General features: G+C 45.8%; 1 pseudogene; it reads left to right on the top strand.

The window, feature by feature from the left end:
• The window catches only part of LOC133049247 (large ribosomal subunit protein uL22-like), a 146,806-nt pseudogene that overhangs the window by 124,293 nt on the left and 882 nt on the right, over nt 1-21,631 (top strand).

The following is a 21,631-nucleotide window of genomic DNA, read 5'->3' on the forward strand; positions in this document are numbered from 1 at the left end:
AATATTGTCTTTTTGTGATTGGCTTATTTCACTTAGCATAATGTCAGGGTTCATCCATGATGTAGCATGTACCAGAATGTCCTTCCTTTTTAAGGCTGAGTAATATTCCATTGTATGTACATACCACATTTTAAAAATTTATCTGTTGACGGGTGTTTGGGTTGCTTCACCTTTTGACTATTATGCATAGTGCTGCTATGAACACAGGGGCTCAATTCTGCTTTCAATTCTTTTTTAAAATATTTATTTATTTATTTGGCTATGCCAAGTCTTAATTGCGGCACATAGGACCTACTAGTTGTGTCATGTGGGATCTAGTTCCTTGAAAGGGATTGACCTCAGGCCTCCTACACTGGGAGCACACAGTCTTAGCCACTAGACCACCAGGGAAGTTCCCTGCTTTCAGTTCTTTTGAATACATACCCAGAAGTGGGAATGCTGGATCATGCGGTAATTGTATATTTAATTTTTTGAGAATCATCATGCCATTTTTCCACAGCAGCTGCCCCATTTCACATTTACATCAGCAGTGCACAAGAGTTCCAATTTCTCCACATCCTCAGCAACACTTGTTGTTTTCTGGTTTTTTAATAATACCCATCCCAGTGGGTGTAAGGCAGTACTGCCTATTTTTGAGGAGTAACAAGGAGGCCCATGAGGCTGGTGCAGAGTGAAGCAGAAGCAGCAGGGAGTAAGGTAAGAGAGAAAGCAGGAGGCCAGATCCTTCTCAGGCTCAGTAGGGCCTGAGAGTCACTGTGAAGAGTGTGGCTTTTACTTTGGGTGTGATGGGAACCCTAAATAAAGTGACAGTTTCATAGGTTGGCTACCGACTTTCACATTCTTTGAGCTAAGTATTTGGCTCTCAGACTAAGGAATAGTCCTCCAGGGTTTGAAAACGAGGCTTGGAGAGAAATTAGATGTCTGGTGCTTCTGACAACACAATGGGGACTACACAAGCTGAGATTCTCCCATCTGCCTCTTTTTCTAGGTACCAAAGAAGAGATGTCATCCATCCCTCCGTGGGAGATGAACATGATGGACTGCTTTCATGGAAGTTGTTCCCTTTATGGATTATCTTTAGCCAGGATTCCACCACTTAAAAATCAAATAAGAGTCATCTTGGTATCATTCACTCTTTTAGGGTATCCCCTCCATGATTGCAGATAATCAAGCACTGACATGGAGAGAAAGGGCACTTTTTCCAGAAACTGGTAACATTGAGGGCTGCAAAGACACGGGTGGGTGGACTCTCAGAAAAGGCGCAGGAACAGTGTGAACCAGGCACTCACAACCTTGCAGAATTAAACAGATGAATTCAGTCCCAAGCCCCAGAAGCCTCAGAAAGGATTGTCAGAAATGTCAGAGATGATAAGAGCTAGGGAGAGAAAGGGCCCCAAAGGGAAGCCTGAAAACACATTTTTGAGAGGCAAAGAGTACCTCTCATAACCTCGCTTCCCCCAGGCGACAGGGATGAAAGCTTCAACATCAAAATGAGCAGTCCAAGGAGTTATAGATTTCCTCAACAATAAATAATCTGCAGAGAATGGCTGCCTAACCAACATTTATAAATGTTAGAAAATACTCACTTGTGTTGGGGCTGGGAGGGGTGGGGGGAATGGAAGGTGGAGAAGGAGAGAGTTATGGGGTTGTCCCCTCTGGGAAAGGAGGAGGGCCAGAAATCAGTTTTCACTATGGCATTCTTAGGATTCAAATGGGGAGGGACGTATGGTAAAATCTGGAAACTTAAGTAACTATTTTCTCTCCACAAGAAAACAGGCCATGTACTCCTAGGTTCTGTTGTCTTTCTTTCCATCAGAAACCACCTCATTCATCCTCTCATCTGAACCCAGTGCAATCACCACCCACCACCACCACCCAGGGTAGAGACACCACTGCTCGCCTCATATCATAGACCCCAGTTCATTTCCCTTCTCTGTGGTCTCATCACAGAGGTCTTGGATTACCTTTTTTTAAGCCCCATTTATGATAAAAGTGGGACAACGATAGAGGAGAAGGCTGCTCTTCTCCCTCTGTTCAAGTAGAAAAATAATGGACCTAAGTGGCAATGAAAGTTTTAGGTCACTCATTAAGCATCTTCTAAACGCAAGTCCTGAGAGTCCCTTGGACAGCAAGAAGTTCAAACCAGTCAATCCTAAAGGGCCTCAACCCTGAATATTCATTGGAAGGACTGATGCTGAAGCTGAAGCTCCAATACTTTGGCCACCTGATGCGAAGAGCCAACTCACTGAAAAAGACCTTGATGCTGGAAAAGATTGAAGGCAGAAGAAGAAGAAGGCAACAGAGGATAAGATGGTTGGATGGCCTCACCAATTCAATGAACATGAACTTGGGCAAATTCCAGGAGATGGTGAGCGACAGGAAGGCCTGGCATGCTCCTCTCCATGGGGTTGCAAAGAGTTCAGCACAACTTAGCAACTGAACAACAGTAGACGCCAGTCATTGTGCTTGGTATGACAGGCACAGCAGGAAGGAAAAAGACAGTCCTTGCCTACATGGTACTCACCATCTTTAAGTAAAGTTCTTATAACAGACTTGTGGTGGCCAAGAGGGAAGGGGGTGAGGGAAGGATGGGAGGGTGTGAGAGCAGAATGAGTGGGAAGTTTAGAATTAACAGATGGAAACTATTATATTTAGGATGGATAAACAAGGTCCTACTGTATAGCACAGGGAACTCTATTCAATATCTTGTGATAAACCATAATGGAAAATAATATGAAAAAGAATGTATATAACTGAATCACTTTGCTATACAACAGAAAGTAACACAACATTGTAAATCAACTATACGTCAATAAAATTTTTAAAAGAATGTTCTTATATAATGCTGGTGGTAGTTTAGTCGCTAAGTTGTGTCCAACTTTTGCAACACCATGGACTGTAGCCTGCCAGGCTCCTCTGTCCATGGGATTCTCCAGATAAGAATACTGGGTTGCCATTTCCTTCTCCAGGGGATCTTCCCAACCCAGGAATCGAATCTGGTCTCCCGCATTGCAGGCAGATTCTTTACTGACTGAGCTATGAGGGAAGCTCTTTTCCTATATAATATCCTGCCCAAACTGTGTAACCTGAATCTAACGATGAAAACAATCAGTCCACAAAACACCATTCTGCAAAAAGCTGACTTTTTTAAAAAAATTAATTTATTTAGGCTGAGAAAGTGGAAGCATTTGTCACTCAGTCATGTCTGATTCTTTGTAACTCCATGGACTATATCCTCCCAGGCTCCTCTGTCCATGGAATTCTCCAGGCAAGAATACTGGAGTGGGTAGCCAATCTCTTCTCCAGGGAATCTATTTAGGCTGTGGCATGCAGGATCTTTTCTTTTTTTTTCCCTTAGTTGTAGCATGTGGGATCCAGCTCCCTGACCAAAGATCAAACCATGGCCCCTGAATTGGGAGTGTAGAGTCTTAGCCACTGGACCACCAGTGGAGTTCCCAGAAAGTTGACTTTCTACAGAACAATTGACCTGTAATCTTCAAAACTGTCAGTCAAGAATTACCAGTTGAGGAACTATTCCAGATTAAAGGAGAATAAAGAGACATGACAATGAAAAGCAATGCATAACCCTACATTGGACCTGGACTGGGGAGAAACATTTTATAATAAAAAAAATTATTGAACAATTAGCAAAATTTGAATATGGAGTGTATTAGTATTTCATATATGTGTATATATAGAAGAGAGAGGATGAAATGTGGTAAAGTATGAAAAATTGGTCAATTATGGTTAAAGGTAAGTGGGTGTTAATTATACTGTTCTTGGAAACTTTTCTCTACAACTGATATTTTTCAAACTAAAAAGTCAGGAAATCAAGAAATCTCGATTGTAAAGGTTATGAAGTCTCCTTCCCTGAACAACCTTGATAAACAAGCTTGCCATCATTTTTGTTTGGAACAAATCCCACCCAGAACAATCTAGCCCCAAATCAGGAACTTAGATCAGAGGGGTGGGTGGGAGGATAGAACTCCTTTGTCTTTGATTTACAACCAAAATTGTCAGCAAGTAAAAATACCTAGAAAGAAACCACAACCTTGGCTCATGTTAGTATAGTTATAAAAACTACATACTGTTATTGTCATTTTGTGGGACTAACACAAATTAATAAATCAGGGCCCTAGACTTGAACTCTGTGAGGCACTGGGGAAAGAGTTGCAAAAGCCGGAGGCAAAGAAAAATGGTATCTGAAAAAGAGATATACCAGGCATATGTGCAAGAATTACAGAAACCTGAAGAGGAAGGTGAAAGAGAATCAGAATTTTGCTGAACTGCAAGTAATGCACATATGTTATTTCATCTAACCCCATAACAACTCAATGAAATAAGTATTATTATTCCACTTCACAGACTGAGATTAAATTACTTTCCCAAGATCATATAGCCAATAAAAAGAAGTGTTGGAATTTGAACTTGGTTCTTTGTAACTTCAAAGCCCATGTTCTTTCTACTGAGCACTCTGCCTCCACAAAGAGTAAAATTAATGGTTATTATTGGATAATTTGAGCCAGTTCTTATCCTAGTGCCCAAGTCAGCCTGTCAGTGTCTTCCTTTTCCTCCCTAACAGACAATGATGGGCATGGGCTGGAAGTAGCTGGATTACTGAATCTGAAAGCTCCATATAAACCACCTGCTAAAATCCTAATCCAACCAAGGGCCAAAATGTCTCCAGATTTTGCTCTCAGATGCCATGAAAGGCAATTCCAAAACATCCCTGTAGCCATTCCAATAATTTCCAGGTGCAATTTTACATTTAATTACAATTCCTACCCACAACTCTAACCCATCTCCTCTAGTTTGACTTTTAATGGAAATATATAATAGGATAATATTAATACATCTATGTGCTTAGTCACTCAGTCATGTCTGACTCTTTTTGACCCATGAACGAGCCTGCCCAGCTCATCTGTCCATGGGGATTCTGAAATACTGGATTCAGAATACTAGAGTGGGTGGCCATGCCCTTCTCCAGGGGACCTTTCTGACCCAGGGATCAAAGCCAGGTTTCCCGTATTGCAGGTGGATTCTTTACCAACTGAACCACGGAGGAAGCCCAATACATTTCTAGATGTCTATATGTCACCCTTCTTTTTTTGTTTGTTTTAGGTTTTTTTTTTTCCATTTTTTGGCCATGCATGGCATGTGAGATCTTAGTTTCCCCACCAGGGATCAAACCCATGCCCCCTGCAGTGGGAACGTGGTGTCTTAACCACTGGACCACCAGGGAAGTCCCTATATGTCACCTTCCTGAGACTCCTTTTATCATACTATTCCAAATCTTTCCTGTTCACTACCTCATTCTTGAGAAGAACAAAACCACCTTCAGTTCAGGCTAGGAAGGACTAGAGAAAGAAATGAAACCTTATTCTCTTTGGCTAAAGGAAGATGAGGGTGGGGAAACAGACAATTTTTAAAATGGGAGCCCGATGGCAGGAAGATGGTTGCAACTTCCCTGACAATCTAAATACCTCCAGATTTGGCCTTCCTAAACCTCAACCATCACCCAAGGCTTCCAGATGCTGCCGGCACACACCGTTAAGAAACATCTGTCACAAAGGACAGCCCCAAATGGGACAAAGGAGAGCAGGAAGGCAGACGGTGCCAGTTTAATGAGGATGGTTTAACAAAACATCTTTTAAGCTTCCTAATTCACTTGGCCATTTGCTCTCTAGACTTGGCTGCCAATCAGGAGCAGACTTGAAACGTTTGCCAGAGAACAGCAATCTCTTCCTTATCCTTAACCCAGAAGAACTCAGGATTACAAAAATGTCAACATGTCACTCTAAAACATGATTAACCCCACTGCAGAGCTACAAATTCATGATGACTCTGGGGGAAAGGACTTCAGCTACATCACCTTGATCACTGCAGTTAGACTGTTGGTGACCAGAGATCAGACTTGGTAGAATATAAAAATAAGCATTAGTGTTCCCATCATAACCCATGTCTGTGCCCAGCTCTGAGCTCATAACACCTAGAACATTCTTAATACTTATTAATCATCCATAGAAATAAGCACAAAGGCCGATGGACTTCAGACATCAGCATAGACCTCTTGGTCTTATATGGATCTCCTCATGATTTTGTAAAGGTTATTATAGTGTATGGACTTTGGACAAGAAATAATGGGTATTTGGAAATTCTATGAGTATAGGAAGATCAACAGAGAAAATAAAGGACTGTCTTTCCATTTTAGTTTCACAAGGAGCAAGGCTCTAGATATGCCCAAAGACAGGGAATTGGCAAAGGAACATCTAAGGATCCTAATTTTATTCAGGGAAATTGCATTACAATTTAGATTAAACCTCAGGAATTTTACCTGAAACCACTGGTTTCAGATATTTGGGGATCACCAACCTAGCTCTCAATTCAATTCAGCTAACATGAAGTCACTTAAACACTCAGCATGTTGTCCCCACTATCTATCCAGTAGGTTCCTATAGCTGGCAAATACTGTGTATCCAAGGGCCAGCCTCCTGCCAGACTCTCTGGTCCACCCTCCTGGTCCATAAAATTGGTCATTCTGAACTATGAGCTGCTCTCAGATCCCACTCAGATTCCCCTAGCAGGCATCAGAGAGTGCTGCCCTTCCTTGAAGCAGACGACAGCCCTAAATCACGACCGCCCTGACTGCTGCATTGCAGCAGATAACTGAAGTGTGAGTGCCCTCTACCCTCCTTCTAGAAAATGACACGTTCCTCGTCTTAAAAAGACACACACGCGCACACACACACACTCCCACACACACCCCCCCCTTCTCCCAACCAGACCTGCAGTCTCCTGATCTCTGCTGAATCTGAACTTCTATAATGGTATTTTCAGGACTTTCTTTTTGCTGTTCTTCTATCACGTACTCCTACTATTAACCTTCTCCGTGGCTCTCTACTTGAACAGGACAAACCTTTCCCACACATGAACACTTCACTGTCCTTCACAGGACCACCCTCGCACAGACTGTCCCTCGCTGCCTAGAAGACCCTCCTTCCAAACCTTTTTCAACATGACCCTTCTTCGGGAAGCGTCTCTAGCCACACCTACAGGTATTTGATCTCTCCAGTATGTTCTCTTTGCTCGTCTCTCCCCTCGTTAGGGTCCGGTGGTATAACTCACTAGAGCTTGGCACTGGGAACAGACAGTTGGGGAAAAGAGCAGGAGCCGTGAACGGTGACACGGAGCTGAGGAACACAGCTTCTGCCTGAGGAAGCTTCCGCTGACTTCTCCTTCCCACTGAAGCCTGAGATACAAACAGTCAACTAGGCACAGGCAGGGAAAAGTAAATTCCCGTGACAAAGTGAAACTACAAAGGGAATGACCCAAATTATCTGAGACAAAGCACATTATCTGTGACGTTTTTCATTTGCCCCAGTGTCATCCCCTTGACGTCCAAAGACTGAACAGACAACGGAGTTTTATTAGTTTCATTGCTTTACTTAATTTGGAAAATAAGTCATCTAGTGCTTTGCCATCAAGCAGCATGATATGATACTCAAACTGTAATAACTAAGTTTAATATTACACTACAGTAAAGAGGGGTGGTCTAGTAGTCAAATGGCTGGATATTGTTTAGAATAGGATTTTCCTTGTTTCAGGAGGATTGTGGAGGTATGCACGAAAAACCCATGTGCTGTAAGCTCCCAGAGAAGAGAATTTTCTGCATTGGCTATCATTTATCCCATACTGCCTGCTTGTTAGTACACAGATGGATTCTGTTACTCTTGGGTTGGGTCTAAAGTGAAAAACTGGACAAACTCTATATGGGTTTTTGTGGAAACCACAAAAACTTTCCATGTGAGGAAGACTGTTTTCAAACTATTAAAAACCAGACTTTGACTAAGTGTAAATGAATACAAAGACAAATCGCAAGTTAGAACACTCAGGCACCAGAATGATTCTTTGTGCAAAAGAATTCAGCCAAAACCAAAGTCTTTTTCCCCCTAAATCATTAACATAACCACCATCACCTCCAAATCACCACACACTCGTTTATACACAGTGCAAGGCAATGGTGACAGAGAATTCTCCCCTCTGGGAATGTACAGTTAGAGGCATTTTATGAATTCTTCCCCAACTCTCAAAATAAGTAAAAGATATATAAACCAGGAACCGGAAACAGAAATGAACATTATGATATTCACATCAGAGACAAGGGCATGTCAAGATCCCAGATGATGTCACAGCTGACAGAAGACAAGAGTAGTAGGAAAAAAAAAAAGAGTAGGAGGGCTTCACTCTCCATTGTTGGCAAGATCAGGGTGTCTCTTCCGTCCATCAAGGGAAGTCTGAGAAGGCTGCATGGAAGAGGGGGAGTTGCTCCATCTTGGCCTTTTGTTCAAGTTTTCCAGAGAAACATCAGTTCAAACTACATCTTCATAATGGTGTGACGCCTGGGCTATAATTCAATAAATCCAGCCTTATTGAGGCCTTTCTTTCATGCTTCCCACCAAAAATACAAAACAAAACAAACTCAACAAACCAAACAAATCCAGCTTGCTCAACTACGCAGACCACGCTTAATACACAAACACAAATACAGACTTCAGTACTAAAATACAACAATAATAAAACAATAAAAATCTCAGTCTTGGTCTGTGAAGAAAAGTAAGAGTCTATCAGGGAGAAACCATTTCAGTGTAATAAGTCTGTTACATTTCCCCTGAGGAGAGAAAAGTCAAGCTCAGAAAGTTCCCCTGAAAGTTTGGAAAGAAAGCTGAAGTGACCAAATTCAACTCTTTCCAAGGGAAATACATATGCAATCTTCTCTCCCAGAAGTCTTGCAAAAAGCAGCCTCACCAAACTGATCACTTGTCCCATCCATCTTCCCTCCACCTATGGTCTTACTTTGTGCTTCATTCTGATTGAATGCTACTTGGGAGAATATTCTGTCTCCCTTTCTAAAATAAAAACTCCTTAGGGTAGAAGCTGCTTCATGTTCTCTCACTGAGGCTAGAAGCCATAATTCTGCAAGTAAATATTGCCAGTTGCAACCAAGACTTGAACTTGAAAGCTGTGGCAGCCCCCAAACAGCTACCTCATCCAACTCAACTACCTACCCCACCACCCACAGCACTACCCCTCACAAATCCCATCCCAGTCTGACAGAGGCTGAATTCCAAGTAGTGAAAACTTATCCTGATATAGACCAAAACGCTCCAAATTTACACCAACCTGTTGACAAAATCCACCTGCCCAAATATAATCCAAAATCCATGTAGATGTAGACCAAAATACTTTTGCTTCCTTCCCTCAATATTCATGGGGCCTATACTATGTACAGATACTATACTAGTATCATATCACTATTTGGGTAAACTGATAGCCAGAGCCTCTGATGCTAAATCCAACATTCCTCAGTCATGATTTGACACATTTTCAGGTTTAATTTCAGTCAGAATCCAGTTTTCAGAATTCTTAACCTTTCTATCATACCAAATAAGATCATCAACTTGACAAATGCAAAAGCAAAAGGAGAAGCCTCAATCCCAAAGAAGGACAATGCCAACGAATGTTCAAACTACTGAACAACTGGGCTCATTTCACATGCTAGCAAAGTTATGCTCACAATCCTTCAAACTAGGTTTTAGCAATATGTGAACCGAGAACTCCCAGACAAACAAGCTGGGTTTAGAAAAGGCAGAGGAACCAGAGACGAAATTGCCAACATTGTTGGATCATGAAGAAAGCAAGGGAATTCCAGAAAAACATCTACTTCTGATTACTTGACTATGCTAAAGCCTGTGATTGTGTGGATTACTACAAACTGGAAAATTCTTAAAGAGATGGGAATACCAGACCACCTTAGCTGCCCTCAGAAACCCGTATGCAGGTCAAGAAGCAACAGTTAGAACCAGACATGGAACAACAGACTGGTTCAAAATTGGGAAAGGAGTACTCAAGGTTGTATATTTTCACCCTGCTTATTTAACTTATATGCAGAGTACATTAAATGAAATGCCAGGCTGGATGAATCACAAGCTGGAATCAAGATTGTTGACAGAAACATCAACAACCACAGATATGCTGATGATATCACTCTAATGACAAAAAGTGGAAAACTAAAGAGCCTCTTGACAAGGAAAGCTGGCCTGAAACTCAACATTAAAAAAACTAAGATAATGGCACCTAGTCCCATCACTTCATGTCAAATAGAAGGGGAAACAGCAGAAGCAGTGACAGGTTTTCTTTTCTTGGGCTCCAAAATCACTGCAGACAGTGACTGCAGCCATAAAAATAGAAGACATTTGCTCCTTGGAAGGAAAGCTATGACAAACCTAGACAGCATATGAAAAAGTAGAGACATCACTTTGCTGACAAAGGTCCATAGAGTCAGAGCTATGGTTTTTCCAGTAGTCATGTATGGATGTGAGAGGTGGGACCATAAGGAAGGCTGAGTGCCGAAGAACGGATGCTTTCAAATTGTGGTGCTGGAGAAGACTCTTGAGAGTCCCTTGGACTGCAAGGAGATGAAATCAGTCAATCCTAAAGGAAGTCAACCCTGACTATTCACTGGAAAGACTGATGCTAAAGCTGAAGCTTCAATACTCTGGCCACCTGATGCACAGAGATGACTCATTGGCAAAGCCCCTGATGCTGGGAAAGATTGAAGGCAAAAGGAGAGGAGGATAGCAGAGGATAAGATGGTTGGGTAACATTACCATCAGTTTTTGAACACTCCAGAAGGCAGTGGAAGACAGAGTAGCCTGGTGTGTTACACCACGGGGTTGAGAAGAGTCAGACACAACTTAGCAACTGAACAACAAAAATCTTTCTATCATACCAAACAAGATCATCAACAGGACAAATCCAAAAGCAAAAGCAGAAGCCTTTGCTTCTGGAGCTCTTCAGTGACTAGATGGGCTACTACAAAGAATCAGATTTTGCAAACAGGATTCAGAAAGAGTTGCAAAAAGCCAACAAGGGTATGAAACTAAAGGATTAAAAGGTGATGTGATATGTTGATGTCAAAAGTGAAAGTCAGTTCCTTCTCTCCTTCTCCCTGCGATTCTCTATCTCCCTTTTCTCAACGTATCAACCCAGAACTTCTGATTACACTCCTCAGATGAAAACAGGGAAAGGAAATCTACCTTCCTGTCCACCTTATTTTCCAACCTACAACTGTAACACAGGAAGGCTTTTGTCTCAGTGAGCACTAATCCACACTCACTTTTCCCAAGAAGCCTTGCTAAACAGCTTTAGTTTTGTTCCCTGCTTCCCCAAACCTTCCTTTTCCTGTACACATAGAATCTAGAAATCCAACCAGGGGTCCCATGTATCACTGTATGCTGTCTCTACTTTGAGACTAGCAGTTATGAACAGCCAGAGCCCACAGGCCCTTCTACCACAGACTTCCTCCCAACACCCATGATAACACACTGCACGTGAAGTGGCTTAGAAAATATCAACTACCTATCTGGTTATCTTCCATCATACCTTTAAAGGTGTCCTCTGTCCCCCCCACCATGTAAGTAGATGACCATCTCTCTCTCTCTGTCCTCTCTCACCAGACTTTGCTGGGTTCCTCTTATGGCCCTAGGTTGCTACTCCACATCCCCATCTCCCTTGGAGAGTTCATTTGTTTTAGAAAGACACCAGATCATCTGAGTTATAAGAAGGTTGTATCATGCCTCAGAGTCCTGAGTTCTTATCCAAACATAAATCAGTGTGACTTCTCCACCAAGACCCACCCAGCTCATGCATTAGCATCTACAGCAAAGAACCTTCACCACCATGCCTTTTAGGAGACGCACTCATTCCCTGATCTCTTCTTTCTTTCTTTTTTTGGACATGCCTCCTGCAGTGGAAGCACAGACTGCAAACCTCTAGACCGCCAAAGAATTCCCTCCCTGGTTCTTGCTCTAGACTGCCTTATGAGTTCTGTGATAATAAAAGGAAAAAAAGGACAAAAAGAATAGAATCCAAAAATAATGTTTATGAATTTGGAATAGACTTTTCAAAGGAAGCTAGCCTTCCCACATGATTTTGCTTACACAAAAGTTAAAATGAGTCTGCCTTCTGGGGACACGCATCACATGTCGATTAATAACAGAGAGAAGCTGCCCAAGAGCTGCTGGAGGGCAAGAGAAGACAATTTAGAAATAAACACTTGCCACAGCCAGTCAATAAAACAGGTGTCATGCATGGGTAAGTGTTGTCTGAGCTTCTGGTGTTGGTGGCAAGTGGGGGCTACTCTCTAGTTGCAGTGGCGGGCTTCTCATTGCAGTGGCTTCTCTTGTTGTGGAGCACAGGCTCTAGGGCACTCGGGCTGCAGCAGTCGCGATGCACAGGCTTAGTTGTCCTGTGGCCTGTGGAATCTTCCTGGACCAGGGATTGAACTGGTGTCCCTTGCATTGCAAGGCAGATTCTTAACCGCTGAACCACCAGGGAAGCCCCTACCTCAGCTTAAATTAGATAAGAAAGAGAAGATTACCTTCAGCAGATGCAAAAATGTCTATCTAGCTCCTTGAGCATCCAGGAAGAAGCCCACCAATCCTCTCTCATTTGTGTGGACCACCTTGTTGAACCAGACTAATGCTCTACAGAGTCCACATAAATGTCCTCCCTGAGATGATGAGATACGGAGACTTTCAGAACCACAAGTGAGAAAGGTGAAAAACCCAAAGGAGACAGCAGACCCAGGAGGAAGCATCTTCATTCATTCAAAGATCATGTCTAAGTACACTATGTGGTAGGCCATGCTGCAATAGAGCAAGGCCCACACCAGTCCATAAAGGCCAGGAGCAACAGCATGGCAGAAGAGGGAAGGATGCTGAAGAAAAAAGAGCCAAGGAATGACTTCCTCTAACTCATATTTTCCTAGGACCCATCTACTGAGGACTTTTCTGGCTTGGAGAATGGAGTGTAGGCCTCCAAATCACTCTGGCTCCAGCAAACCTACCCATCCCCTCAAGCTCCCAAGGCCTCTGACCAACACCCCCCAATCTAAAGTCCTACCCTGGCACCATGGAATACTCTCTGCTCTGTGGCCAGCAGCTCTTTGGGCCCAAACTTCTTCCTCTCTGGCTCTGGCTATTTTCTTACCAAGTCTACAACCACAGAAAACCACTTACCCATGGACTTTTTCTACCTCAGAGGAGAAAAAACTGAGAAGAAAAATTACAAGCCAAACCCAGGGAGAGGTAAGGAAGGGACTTGGCCAAGCAGCATCAGGAAGAAGGCCAGGGTGCCCAGAGGTGGGACTTAGGGAAGGCGTGGGAAAGTGTGAGAGATGGTTTATCCTGGAATCCAGGAGGAGCTGGAGGTAGGCAATGGAGAGCAAGAAGATCAAACCAGTCACTCCTAAAGGACATCAACTCTGAACATACATTGGAAGGACTAATGCTGAAGCTGAAGCACCAACACTTTGCCCACCTGATGCAAAGAGTTGACTCACTGAAAAGACCCTGATGCTGGGAAAAACTGAGGGCAGGAAGAGAAGGGGGTGGTAGAGAATGAGATGATTGGATGGTATCACCGACTGAATGGACACGAGTTTGAGCAAACTCCGGGAGATACTGAAGGACACGGAAGCCTGGCGTGCTGCAGTCCACAGGGTCACAAAGGACTGGACATGACTTAGCAGCGACTGAACAATGGATGCCAACCAGGGCCCTGTCTGGGAGAGAAGGCAAAGTGTGTTTAGACATTCAGTCATGTCCAACTCTTTGCAAGCCCATGGACTATAACCTGCCAGGCTCCTCTCTCCTTAGGAATTCTCCAGCAAGAATTGGAGCAACCCACTGGAGTGGGTTGCCATGCCCTCCTCCAGGGAATCTTCCCAACCCAGGGATCAAATCCAGGTCTCTCGCATTGCAGATATTCTTTACTGTCTGAGCCACCAGGGAAGCCCAAGAATACTGGAGTGGCTAGCCTCTCCCTTCTCCAGAGGAACTTCCTGACCCAGGAATAGAACCGGGGTCTCCTAAATTGCAGGCAGATTCTTTACCAGCTGAGCTATCAGGGAAGCCCGGGGAAGCAAAATGAGACTTTAAATGGAGATTGGCTGGAGACTGAGCAAGAGGCTATGGATTAGGAAATAAACATATTTTCTAGGGTCCTGTGTAAGCAGCGGGGGTTGATTGATTGGAGGAGAGTCTGGATAGGTGGTGGAGCCCCACATGTGGAGATGTGGGAACCAGTCCCAAATCCAGTTAAAGGACCTCGACTCAAGAGTCCTCTAAACAAGGATAGAAGAAAAAAAAAAAACCCACCAGCCTCTTCCAGAATCCTCCGACCAGGTTGCTCTATCCCCACCACCCATCTGAGCCCCCCCCCCTCACCCATATTTCCCATCACTCCAGAAATAAAACTAAAAGGAAACTAGTTTAAGCTTTATAACAAGGTAAAAACAGACATTCAGTCAGTTCTAGAAAGACTCAGACCAAGAAATATCTGGAGTCAGAGAGACAGACAGATAGACGGACAGATATACTGACTATATTAAAACACACTGGAGCAGAAAGAACTGCTCCAGATCTCAGAAAGGACTCCCAACTGAAGAACACCTCAAAGCCACTGATCCTGCCCTAATACGTCTCCATCAGGCATACAGCATTAATTGAACACCTCCTTTATTCCAGACACTATGCTGGGTAGTGGATGAGGGGGTCCCAGTCAAGGGTACAGAACCCAAATTCCTAGAGGCAAGGAGACAGGCAGGAACTGAAAGGATGGCTGCAATGACAGAACAGTTGGGGAGGGGCTTCTGGGTGTTTGATTTATGTCTGTTCCAACAGTCCTAGGCTGTCTTTCCCTGCTGCAAGCTGGGGTTTTCCCAGCTGTGCATCTGCTGGAGGGAAAGGAGGGCGGGTACAGGGGGAGGGTCTCCACGTCCTTGCATCTGGTCCCAAGAGCAATCCCTTCCCCTTTCTCCCCTGCTATCCACTGCCTGCTGGGCAGAGGGTGGGGGCTGGGGGAAATGCCAGGGCCCACAGATAATCACCAGGTAATGAAAAGTACTGGCCCAGGGCTGGGGGGAATGCAGAGGATGCAGAGTTGGGGCCATAAATCTCTCTGGGAGGAGGGGGTACAGAATGGGGGGACATGACAGTTGGAGCCCATCCAGGTGATTTCACATGAAGTATCTGAACCTTGAGGGGTGGGTGGAGAAAAGGTGAGAGGTGGGCAGGGGTAGGAGCCAGAGACAGGGGAAGAGGCTGAAAGAGACACAGATAAGAGAAGCAAATGAGAGATGGAAGGGCAGGCGAGAGATGGGAACAGTGATGGGGGAGGCAGCACAAGGAGACAGATGGGAGGAGGTGGAGATGGAGAGACTAAAAGGCACACACGGTGAAACTCATAAAGATGTGATGGTCCGAGGGAGCCTCGGAGAGAGGGAAGAAGGCATGAGGGAGACAGGGAGAGAGAGGAGCTGATGGCAGAGTTCTAGAAAGACTCAGGCCAAAAAAAAAAAAACCTGGAGTCAGAAAGACAGACAGGTAGACTGACAGTCAGATCTGCCTGACAGAGACGAAGGTGAAGGAGGCAAAGAAGAAACAAAGAAAACAGGGATGCGGTGAGGAGATGGGAGGGAGCGAGACAAAGAGAGAGCAAGAGGCAAGTGTAGAGCAGGAGGAGGGAGCGAGGCCGGGGAGGAGGACATATATTTTCTTTACGATCCTCTTCAATCTCACTCGGCTCACTGCTGAGCCGGTTCCCCTCTCAGGTGCTGCTCCGTGGTGGATGTGCCCAGAAAGCTGATCAGGTGAAACTGCCGCCATGGCTGCCCCCGGGCTCTCTCCCAGTGCCAACCTGGGGGATCTCAGAGACCCCTGCCCAAATATGAAAACCTGGCCTGCCTCTCCTTCCTACTTCTCCCCCTAAATACTGCAATCAGAAGAGGCCTGAAGCTTGGCCGGAAATTTTGCAGAGCTGATGGAGCCTCACACAACCAGTACAAGGGGGAGTGGGGCAGAGGAGAGAGAGAAATAGAGGCAGGCAGGCAAGCTCCAGCAGAAGTGTTGGGGACATATTTTGGTCAGGTGTCGCTTGGAGAAGAACCAGTAGAAGAAAGGACTGGGATGATGTCTGCCTTTGAGAGTTAAATGAGCAGTATGCAAAGGATAAGTAAAATAAGATACTAGTGACTATCCATCAATTTGGGGTCGACCATTTGGACACTTTCTGAGCAATTATGATCAACCCCTTCAAGCAACTCTCCACTATAAAAGGCTCCCACAAATATACACAGGAAATATGAAACCCACAAAAAGGAGAAATTGAGGCATAGAATAAAGATCCTGAGGCCAGTGTATATGCATGAATCCAGATTTTAAGGGACCTGTGATGGAGCAACCAGCCAAGTTTTGAAGACCTAAGACTTAGCACTGTAAGGTGGACCCTGCGTTGAGCTGAGCTCTGCAAACACGAGCTCCCCCAGCTCCTCTCAGGGCAACAACTGAAACAATCTGAAGGGGAACTGTTCTCCCCACACCCTTCTCCGTCAGCCACCTTTAAAGATCCCAGAAGCGAGATGACTGATTATAGGTAGAGCCCAGAGTCTCTTTAGCAGCAGGAGGAATCTTATCCCAGCTGGTTTGGGTCTCCCAGAGGTAAATTCAGAGGCCACAGGACAATAGCTGAAGTCACCTAACTCTTCCTACAGCCATCTCAAAGAGGTATGGGTGCATGGCCACCACAGGACAGGACGGGAGGGACTTCACAAACCATGGAAAAGGAGGACCCAATTCCCAGAGTGCCTGTCAACAACTAGGTAGGTCAGTACTTCTGGTATAGGAACCAAGGCTGGGCAGCCCAGGCTCCCAACCAGCTTAGGGACCCCGGAGGCAGCTCTAGGTCTGCGTCTTGGCTGGGTCAAGCAAAGCTGCAACTCGGAAGCTCTGCAGTACTAGAGGGGACCGCTAGGGGGTGCGCGCCAGCAGTCAGGCTCTAGAGAGGCTGGAGTCGGCTGACGTGGAGGAGACCGGAAGGCAATCGATCTGAGTCGCCCTGGCAACCGGGCTGAGCCTGAGACAGACAGCACGTCGATAATGAAATCATCGTTAAATGACTTCAAGCCCTAATTAATAATCCGGGCCAACCGAGGCCATGCCTGACTGGGGTCGGGGGGAGAGGATGTCATTGTTGGGGGAGCATTGGAAGCTTCTGGACAATTAATCAATTAATCCACTCACTCAATAATTGGCTCCTTTGTCCTCTGCTGTGCCCCCCTCCCCCACCCCATCCACCTCTGACTGTGGAGAGGGTAAGAAGAGATGTGGGGCTAATCATTTCCAAGGGTCACAGTGCCTCCTTCTCCTTTTTATTCACACGTCTGTTTCCTGGACCATCTCACTGAAACCTTCCCCAAGGTTGGACGTTCCTATGCTTTTATAAGACTTACCAAAGGGTGACTATTTCAGGACCTGGAGCCTTAGCTATCCAGGGACTTCCCCATAACCCTCTACTCCCTATCCTATCGCATCCTCACCCGCTCCCCTCCCCCCACACACACACACACACAGGTGCACACACAGAGTAATCACCCACCCACAGCCCACCCTGACTGAGGAAAGAGCCCTGAACTCCAAGCCAAGAGTCAGGTTTATCCCAGCCACACCGGCCCACCTTTAAATATGTGACCTTGGGCAGATTACATGTCCTCTCCAAAGATACCAGTTTCCCCATCTGTTACATGAGGGGATCCAACTGATTCGCACGATTTTCTAAGATTCCTTCCTGTCCTCTATGTAGTATCCTATGATGCTAATAATTGCACCTGGATCACCTCCCGCTCCTCTCTACTCGGTTTCTTTACCTTTGGGAGGTAAGAGAGATTGGAAGGAGTGCCGGGCACTGATTTATCAAATTCCCCATCCCCAAAGAATTCACCTTGAGACCTGGATAAAGGGAGATGGCAGAGAGTGTATGGAAGAAAGCTTCCCCCAGCCCATCCCCCACCTGCCCCGTCTGTCTGGTCCCCGCCACCCACCTTGCTTATTGCTCTCCACAACCCCCAGCAGGAAATGAAAAAGGTACAGGAAATTGCACTTTAAATCCCCCAGCTCCTGGCTCCCTCCACCAAGCCAGGGAGCTGGGGACAGACTAACCTCACAAACCAGGCTCTCTCTGTTTGTAATTAGTAAGCCACTTAAGAAGGGAGGGGCCTCCCTGCAGAAAGAGCCCCTCCCTCCGCCACAACCAAGTGGGCTATTCAAAAAAAAGGGGCGGGGGGTGTTGGGGACAGCATATGGGTGTGGAGAGAAGGAACCAGGAGATCTAAGAAACGTAAAGAGAGTCAGTGAGGCACCTAGACTGGATAGCACAGGTCAGAGTTTCTGGGAGAGCTGATTTAGAGCCCCACCTGTAGCTGGGTGAACCGGGGTGCAGCCAAAGGCTGGGATGCAGATGGACGGTGGAGAGGGAACCCTCCAGAGAAACCCTGCAGAGAAGACCAGGGAACAAAACCCACCAGGTCCATCCCACCCCCATGGACACTTAGTAGCTTAATAAAGTTCAGAATGTCCAGGGCTTATGTGTAATTAAAGCCAGGAGCTGGGTAATTACATTTCTTCTCCGAGTTCTACCCTTGACCTGCTTCCTCCCCCACATACACACATCTTTTATGAAAGACACTGAACTTCAGAAAATATCTCCACTAAAGAGATGGGGCTTCATTTCAGCAAAAGAAATTGAAAGTACACTTTGAAAAGAATTTCAAAGGGGAGGTAAATGCTACAACAAATGAGACGTACATGCGCGCGCGCACACACACACACACACACAAGTATATACCCCCAACAGGAAAAGGAAAGCCTGCTCTTGACTGCCATTTCTTTTCATGTGTGATTGACGTCCAGATGATGTGTCTCACATCATGTGGCAAAATACAGTCTCTCTAAACAGGAGGACAATAATTTCTCCCAACCCCTATCTCCAGGAGGGCAATGATTGTTCCCCTCCAGGGTCATGGCTAACATGCTAGCAGAAGGGTTACACAGGCCACAGGTAAGAGCCCCAGGTGGAAGCACCTAGCCTGGTGTCCAATCCCCCAGGCCCTCCCTCTTCTATTTAATCTCAACCTCTCTGTACCTCTCAGCGTCCCTTCTTTGAACTCATCCTGTGAACCCAGTTCTGGGAAAGGGAAAGGGTCCAAAGAGAGGAGAAGAAGGGCCCTGATCTCTGGAATGTGAGAAGAGAGACACACAAGACTGGAGATCCGGAGAGAAAAAAAAAATGCATGTAAGTTAACAGAGTGTAGCCAGATCCTTCAGGTGCCAATGGGCCTATGGAAAGGGGAGTGGAAATAAAGATTGAGATTCTAAAGCAAGATCAGAGAGGAGTAAATGCCAGGCTTAGAGGCTCGAAGGTGCAAAGGGCTTGGGAGGCAGGAGACTGTGGTGCCCAGCAGGTATGGAGAGAATAAGCTGGGAAGACATCAAAGATGAGGATGAAAATGATTTAAATGCCTAGTACATTTAGAGTTATAAATCTTTACAACTGTACACAGTTCTTTTGCATAAATTTCATTTTATCCTCAATAATAAGCCACAGAATCAGGTACTGATATCGCTATTTTATAGACAATGAAATTAGGGCACAGAGAGGCTGAGTAACTTGCTTCGGTTCACAGAGCTGTTAAGTGGCAGAGCAAGTAATCAAATTGTGTATATCAACTCCTGCTGGTTCTGCTTCTTGGGAAAGTAGTAAAGGAGAGACTGCCTCCCAGAGGGCAAAAGACCTGCCTCCTGGTGCCCTTCTCAGCATGTTCTGCGCAGGAGACTCCGGCTAAGTTAGTCAACTTGTCCAGGCATCTTGTGTGAAACGAGGAAGTAATATCTTAACCTCTGAAGATGAAAGGTTAAACCGGGTAACTGACTGAAGATTTTTAGCTTTAAAATGCATAATTCAATCCATGAAAGGGGTGAGCTTCCTCTCCTTCTTTCTGATTTTTCTACTGATCCCCAGAGGCCTCTTCTCCACATTTCACAGTTTGAGCAGCTGTCTCCACCCAGCCATGTCTCACTAGCCCATGAAATCCAGGCTCATTCATCCTCGGGCTGTAAGAGGACACATCAAGGTCAGGGAAGTCAACCTGACTTCCCAGCATCTCGCCCATGTAACCCAGGGTCACTGTGGAGCTACAGCGTGGGACGTTTACTCGGCCATCTCACAGCCCACCACCACTGCCACCCTCATCACATCCGGCCCCAGAGGGATGGTCCCCTGGGGCCTCTCCGCCCAAGCTCTCAGGCCAAAGCCCTCCCTCCAGCAATCCTGCCCTTCCAAACCCTGCCTCCTTCAGCCCTCTGCCTCCCCAACACACACTCCTTAAGCACACATGCACAGACGCACACACACACACACACACACACACACACACACACACACAGTCTACACATTTCTTCCTCATCGGCCTCCTGGATTCACATTCCCTACCCTAAGATAATGCACCTCCTGAGAGTTGCCTCTCCTCTCATTTCTACTGCTCCCTACTACCTAAAGGAGTGCCATTTTCCTTGTCTTCTAGGAAGTCTTCTGGACCTCCTCCATATCTTCCTCCATCTTCCCTCCTTCAGTCATTCCCAGTCTCCTGTCATCAGAATCACAAGAAGGCATGACCCAGTAGCTTCTGACCAACTCAACTCACAAGCGCTTGCTAAGGGGGGTGCCCAGCAGGCCCCTAGGCCCTGGCTATCAGCCTCACCTTACCATCAGCCTAGGAGTGCCCCCAGGGCAGGGCCCCGGCTCCTCCCCTCTGGGTCTCCCTTCAGTCCATTCAGGCAGTGTGTGACTCCCGGTTCTGCTCCCTAGGAGTGAGGAGGAAAGTCAGAGAGAGAGCAACCGGAACAGGGATAGGACTCTGAGCCCCACACTTTGTCCTGTAAGGGTTAGTGTCAGAGGACAGGCAGCTGGAGGGGACTATCTCCAGTGTGGTGCTGCCTTCCTGCAGCAAACCAGGGCTCCTTTGAATGTGTGTGTGAGAGAGAAAGAAAGACGCGAACCTGCATGGAGGGGAGAGAAACATGAGGGTCTGTGGCTCTAAGAGTCTAGTTCCCGCCTGGGGTTGGTGCTGGGGAAACTGGACTCCTAGGCTCACTGCGGCCTCTCAGCGGATCCAGTCCCATGCCTGCATCTACAGAGGGCAGCAGCTGCAGGACTGACACAGCTTAGACTCTGGGCATGCCTCCAGACCCCCTGGGTTTGCATCTGCTCAGACCAGTGCACCAATCCACACCGTTTCCTATGCTCTGCGGTTCAGTGCAGTCCCCATCTTCCCTCCTCGTCCACACTCAAGGCTCTGAGCTTAGAGCATCTGTTAGGATGAACCATATAAAATTCCTGATATTCAATTGGTTTGGGGCCTATAAAACCTACTGGTTTGGGTCTTCTCTCCTCAAAACATTTAAAAAACAAAACAAAACTCCAGGCTAAGGAGACAGGGGAGCAGATTGAGGAAGGGTTAAGAATAATAATGGTCTAATATTTATTGAGCACATACACTGATTATAGGTGTGTTACATTTAAAATCGCAGCGCTAATCGCATCTAAGGTTTACATCCCACATTTTACAGGTGAGTAAGCCCAGGTTAGAAGGTTACACGGTGAGGAACTAGGGCTGGGATTCAAACTCAGCCCAAGAGCCACCGCTTCACAACTGCCACCCACAACTAGGGAAGTCCAG

The sequence above is a fragment of the Dama dama genome, chromosome 3 (assembly GCF_033118175.1).
Source record: "Dama dama isolate Ldn47 chromosome 3, ASM3311817v1, whole genome shotgun sequence".
Taxonomy (NCBI): domain Eukaryota; kingdom Metazoa; phylum Chordata; class Mammalia; order Artiodactyla; family Cervidae; genus Dama; species Dama dama.